Genomic DNA, 6,164 nt, shown 5'->3' with positions numbered 1-6,164 from the left:
TATGAAGTCCCCCCTATTTTCCTTCCTCGGTTCTCTATTCCCCGTTCTCCATGCACAATCACTCGCACGCAGCCAAGGGCAAAGCACACTATGCATTTTCTTATTCCCTACTACAGCACTGCTATCGCGTGTGTGTGTGTGTGTGTGTGTGTGTGTGTGTGTGTGTGTGTGTGTGTGCATACGCTTTGCCTGGGAGCTCCCTTGTTTCATTACAGCGTTGTTATCTGAACCAGAACACTGTCTCACAACACACACCGGGTAGGAGGGAAGCAGATCACATGGTTTAAATTTAACACTTACACACACACACACACACACACACACACACACACACACATGTATCTATAAGGGAGAGAGAAAGGGAAATGTCTGAAAGGGAGAGGGGCTTATAGGAGAGGCTGTACCTTTATTGGATTGGCCTTGACAGTGATAATTTCGGCAGAATCCATTCAGCCTCCAGGGGGAGGACAGACACCAGCGTTCAATAACACCTGACACTTTTTTTCCCATCATCCACCACACTGAGGCTACAATGTAATTCTACTGTGTCTGTTGCAGCATTGCGCCAATTTCTTTGGAATATGATTTTACCTCTAAAGATTGAATAAATGTACAACTATGCAGGCAGCTTTAGGGGACACTGAAGAAGGCAAGCATCCATATTACTATTGCTCATACTTAGGGTTGGAAATGTGAACAAACATCCAATTTGAAGTATTAAACTTTTATTGTGTAACTCATTAATTTTACGTGGTTAATTAATTTGATATAATTAATTAAACATGATTCATTGCGATTTTATATTTGTGAAGTTATACAAGCACTGTATGTGTTCCTGAAAGAAAATAATATGATCTTGATTTTGTTTTTTTGTTTTTGTTTGTGTTAGCATCGATTAAAAAAATCAACCAAATAATCCCACATTTTTTTCTGAAATTAATCACCATTATTCCCACCTAAACTTAGTTTTAGAATATACTTTTATATTGCAATAATTTCACATTCAGTCTTCAAATTAATGTAAAATCAACATAAAGATATTTTTTTTTATGACTAAAGGTATAACTGATACGAATATTACTGATGTCTAAAATTGTTTCTTTTTATCCTAATATTTAACCATTGACTAAAGTCATTCAACATTACAGTATAATTGAGAGCTATCAATTTTAACATTTAACAGACAGAACATTTAAATTTAAGTGAATTTAAAACAATCTACATATAAACCCATTATTTACCTGGAAAAAAAAATGTTTTTTTTTTTTTTTTTTTTTTTTTACTTAGATTTTCTGTTGTTTCTAGCCAAAATATCTAAAAACTCTTAAATCAGGAAGGATAAGTAAAAATTGTCTTGTTTTCAGTAAAAACAAGTCAAAATTAAGTGATTTTTGCTTAGAATAAGCAAAATAATCTGCCACTGGGGTAAGTAAAATAATCTTATTTCGAGCAGAAAACAAGATTATTTTGTTTACCCTATTGGCAGATTATTTTGTTTGTTTCAAAATAACTAAAACTAATTTTGACTTCTGTTTTCTGAAAACAAGACAACAATTTTTGCTTGTCTAGAAAATTCTTCTTAATTTAAGTTATAGATATTTTGCCTGGAAACAAGACAACAAATTTAAGTAAGAAAAGCATTTTTTGCAGGGTGTGCCTGTCAGCAAACAGGAAATATACAGAAATTGAATAAAGTTATAAATCAAAAGCTACAAAAGTTATTAATTTCCCTTTTTTTTTTCGTCTGTTTTTTGATTGACATACATCACAGCAGCTGGGTCTTTAGGTTATTTGGCTGCTATTACTTTAAGAGCTGCCGCTGCTGAACATGACACAAATCTGACACATATGCGCTTTAATTTGAAATGGTACAGGCTACATCTCTCGCTGCCGCATTTACGTTAAAGCGTGTGCTATGAACAGTATAACGGCTGACAGGATAGGTACATTTGTTTATAAAATTAAAATGTATAAAATGTTAAACCTTTTTTTGTGAGTTTTTGAATGTGGATTTTTCTCAAGTATTTTTGCAGCATCTCACACATAATACTGGATTCTAAAAACAGCGATCGAGCAAAAACAGTAGCATCTTTTAGATGTTGATATTTGTACTATTATTTGTGATGGACCCTGGTTTCTAACAGTATTTATACTGGCATGGGTTAATAGGGCCATGCTAACCATTTAAAAACCTTAAATGGATTGTTCACCTAAAAATGAAAATTTGATGTTTATCTGCTTACCCCCAGGGCATCCAACATGTAGATGACTTTGTTTCTTCAGTAGAACACCAACGAAAATGTTTAACTCAAACCGTTGCAGTCATATAATGGCAGTCAATGGGCACCAAATCTTTGAGAGTAAAAAAAAAACAAAAAAACATACACAGACAAAACAAAATTAAACCCTGCGGCTTGTAACGATGCATTGAGGTGTTAAGACACAAAATGATCGGTCTGTGCAAGAAACTGAACAGTATTTATATCATTATTTACCTCTGATTCACTGCAACGGTCAACTGTATTGAGTGCGTTCACAACAGCCGGCACATGACGCATCAACGTGCTCTGGCAATGTAGTCGGTGAAAAGCCAACACTCCCGAATGAGTTTGCACAAGGAAGCGTAATCTTTCAGTTTTTAATCGGTTGCCAGAATCAGGATAAGCACAAGTAATCACCATTTTTAGTAGCCGCTATGCACTGTGTTAACAATTAGCGACAGATCGCTTCCGCTTCCGGACAGTTGAACGTTGCGGTGGATCAGAAGTAAATAATGATATAAATACTGTTCAGTTTCTTGTACAGACCGATCGTTTTGTGTCTTAACACCTCAATGTATCGTCACGAGCCACAGGGTTTAATTTGGTTATGTCTGTGTATGTTTTTTTTTACTCTCAAAGATTTGGTGCCCATTGACTGCCATTATAAGACTGACAGACTGCAACGGTTTGAGTTAAAACTCTTTGTTTGTGTTCTACTGAAAAAACAAAGTCACCTACATCCTGGATGCCCTGGGGTAAGCAGATAAACATCAAATTTTCATTTTTGGGTGATCTCCTTAACCTCTTGTTTCTAACACCTCATCATTCAATGGTCCATATTCCCTATACTCCATCTTCTTCAAGGGTAAATCGTGTCAAGCCACATTAAATTGAGCCAGATCTGAATTGGCCCAGAATCAAAGTGATTTTTGCGGTACACACTGTCATCCACAGTATATCTGTATCACATGGAGGAAACAGATTTGGGCCACATTCAACTGTGGTGTGAAAGTAGCCTACGTAATGTCTAAGTGGATTTAACTTTTAATAGTGATTCCAGCCAACCAAAACATTTCTCCTCTATGTCCTCTAGTTCTTTTTCAAAGGAGCCGGTGATCAACACACCTCGCAGTCATATCACAGAAGGTGTTTGTGATGCCGAGTGCAGAACGGCTCCGGCCCCAGGGGGCACCGTGAGGCAGCGAGGGTGGCAGCAAGACTTCACCACTCGACCTCCCGCTGTCCTGGGAACAGCTGCGGCGCAGTGTGGTGTACGAGCGTCTGTCGGGGCGCAGATGGCGGGCGAGGGTGATACCTCAGAGATGGCAAGCGGGCGATGCCCCTTAAGAGAGCAAGCTGGCAGGTACAGGGACGGTGAGCTTAACCCTGCCAGCTGAGTGGGTCGTCAGGAAGCGTGCATCATGTGCAGCGATGCACACTGCAGTACGGACATACCAAAAACAGACTGGATGTGGAAAACCTAGTGGAGGTGAACATTAGGTTCTGAATGCCTACAAAACAAGCAAGCAGAAAGCAAAAAAGAAAGAAAGAAAGCTGGCCAGTTATGTTTTAGTTCTGTTACATAAATTAAATTGAAATTATAGCAGTTTTAAAAAATGGATGTTTCTTCTAAACTTCATTGATGCATCTGATTATCCTAACCTTTTAAAACCTATATTAAAAACTTTGAAGAGAACACATGAGAGATCAGCTAGGGTTTATTTTTCAGAAGAAAAATATGTAAAGCATTTCTTTCCATTTAATTTGAGTGAACAACTAAGAGATTAGATTAAAAGATGTTTTTGATGTCATTAATGTCACACGTCACCACTTCCGGGTCCAAACACTCTATCGGATGCCACAAGAAAGCAATAAATGGTGCTAATAAACACTCGCAATGTGATATCATCTTGCAAAAAACGTCCTAAATCCTAAGCCTTATCTTCATACCGAACTCCCAGATGGCTAGACAATGATTAATCTTTTATAAATCATGAAAATATTTGCGTCTGGGACACTGTGAGCACAGAGACTGTAGTGTAGTGTTTTAAAAGTTTAGCTTAAATGTGTAATATGAATAATCAGTGGCTATAAAGGGCTGTTAAGTATTAAGTACTTACTGTTAAGTAAAAGGAGTAGAGGCTTGGACCCAGAAACAGCTTTCATTACATCACGACTTAACAAGTCTTCTGCACAACAAAGTATAGGCTGTGATCTTTAGTTTAATATATTAAACTCACTGTAAGTCTCAAACAAGCTGGTTTGGTCTATTTTGAAAAGTCTGAAAAGCTATTCTTCAAAGCAAACTCCTTTAAGACTAAATGTATGTCAACTAGATGTGTTGTCCTGTTGCTCAGAGACTCTTCTTTAAAAACATAACCAGTGTGAATTTACTAGTTACTAATAATTATAAGTTACTAATGATGAATCTTTAAACATGCTTTTAGCAGAAACACTGTCTGATTCAATTTAGCAGTTACGCAAGTACACACTGGAGATATGAAACAACATAAAACAAGCTGTAAACATTCAGATGACTGCAGTGAATTAACAAATTAGTACATGCAAAGCAGATGAATTAGAAAAACATTATTATTTTATTAGGTTTTATTTTAATTCCATTAAAGTTCACTAAAGTAAATTTGAGAATTGTTCTAATAATTATAATAGGGATGCTTCTAGTGTTTTTGAACTTTCTCTCTTACAGGAAATGCAATTGCACTTTGCCTGCAATTGGAACTGGATCACTGCTTTAATAACCCACAAAATCTGCCCCATCACCTGCAAACTAAATGGTTGAGGTTGAAAATGAACTTTGTGGACAGGTCATTACCACACACATCCCCCTCCTTTCTCCCCCTTAATCCCAGATTGTCCAACTCCTCTTCCCTGCCTGTTTTTACACAATATCACCATGCAAGATGCCAACAGATGCACCACGTCTAAGACAAGCATTATGGACTTAGAGATGCTTCAGTAATTCGGTCAGCGCAAGGCGTGGAGATTATTCTATTGAGGAACGTGTCCAGGTCTTAGGTCGAGCGGCAGAAATGTACAACAGGTGGTCGGTTTCAGGGTGGACACAGAATGAGAGAAGGGTATTATCACTGGCAGAGAGCATATGCTGTTAATAGCCTTAATTAAATATTAGGTTTAATATAAAATATAAGGAAACACTTCATTGTAATTGTTAAAAGAAAAAATGCTTGATCAGTGGTCAAAGGTTTTTACTAAGATTTTACTTTAAATATATATTTTTTTAATTATTATTTTTTTTACAGTAAATATTTGAATTAATCATATTTGAGTGTTTGTCAAACGATTATGGCTACTAAATTACTTCGAATATAAAATGCCATATAAACCACCATCTCTCCACACAAAAGTGTCTGAACGTGATGTGTTAAAATGGCAGTGGTTCTGTGAAAGATGGGTGTTGTCTTAAAATGAGACCGGTGCATTTAGCTCTGACTGGTTCTCTGTCTTGCCTCTCAAGTCTTGTTCCAATCAGGGTTCGGCGAAGATTAGGAAGCAATGTTCCAGTAAAGGCGATTTGGACAGTAAACTGTTAGCCTGCTCACTCCGATAATCTCCCTCATTTACCGCACAGTTTGTTAAGTGGGGGTTCGGTGGGGGAGCGGTAAACTATGCCCTCATCCGACTATCAATGGTATTGCAAGACAATAAACTGAATGTTTTAATACTGCTCGTGCAGCCTATTTTTAATATAAATATATATATTTAATATCTAATTATAATATAACCCACACAAGAGCCCCCAAAAATGTTATGAATAAATGTCATTGCATTAGATAGGCTATCAAAACAATTCGCCACCTCCAAACAAAATGTAATTATTTATTTTAAATAACTTTAAACCTACTGTTTTATTTTACCAGATGT

The sequence above is a fragment of the Garra rufa genome, chromosome 14 (genome assembly GCF_049309525.1).
Source record: "Garra rufa chromosome 14, GarRuf1.0, whole genome shotgun sequence".
Classification (NCBI taxonomy): domain Eukaryota; kingdom Metazoa; phylum Chordata; class Actinopteri; order Cypriniformes; family Cyprinidae; genus Garra; species Garra rufa.
The sequence above is the reverse complement of the archived record's forward strand: the minus strand, read 5'-3'. Positions refer to the sequence as shown.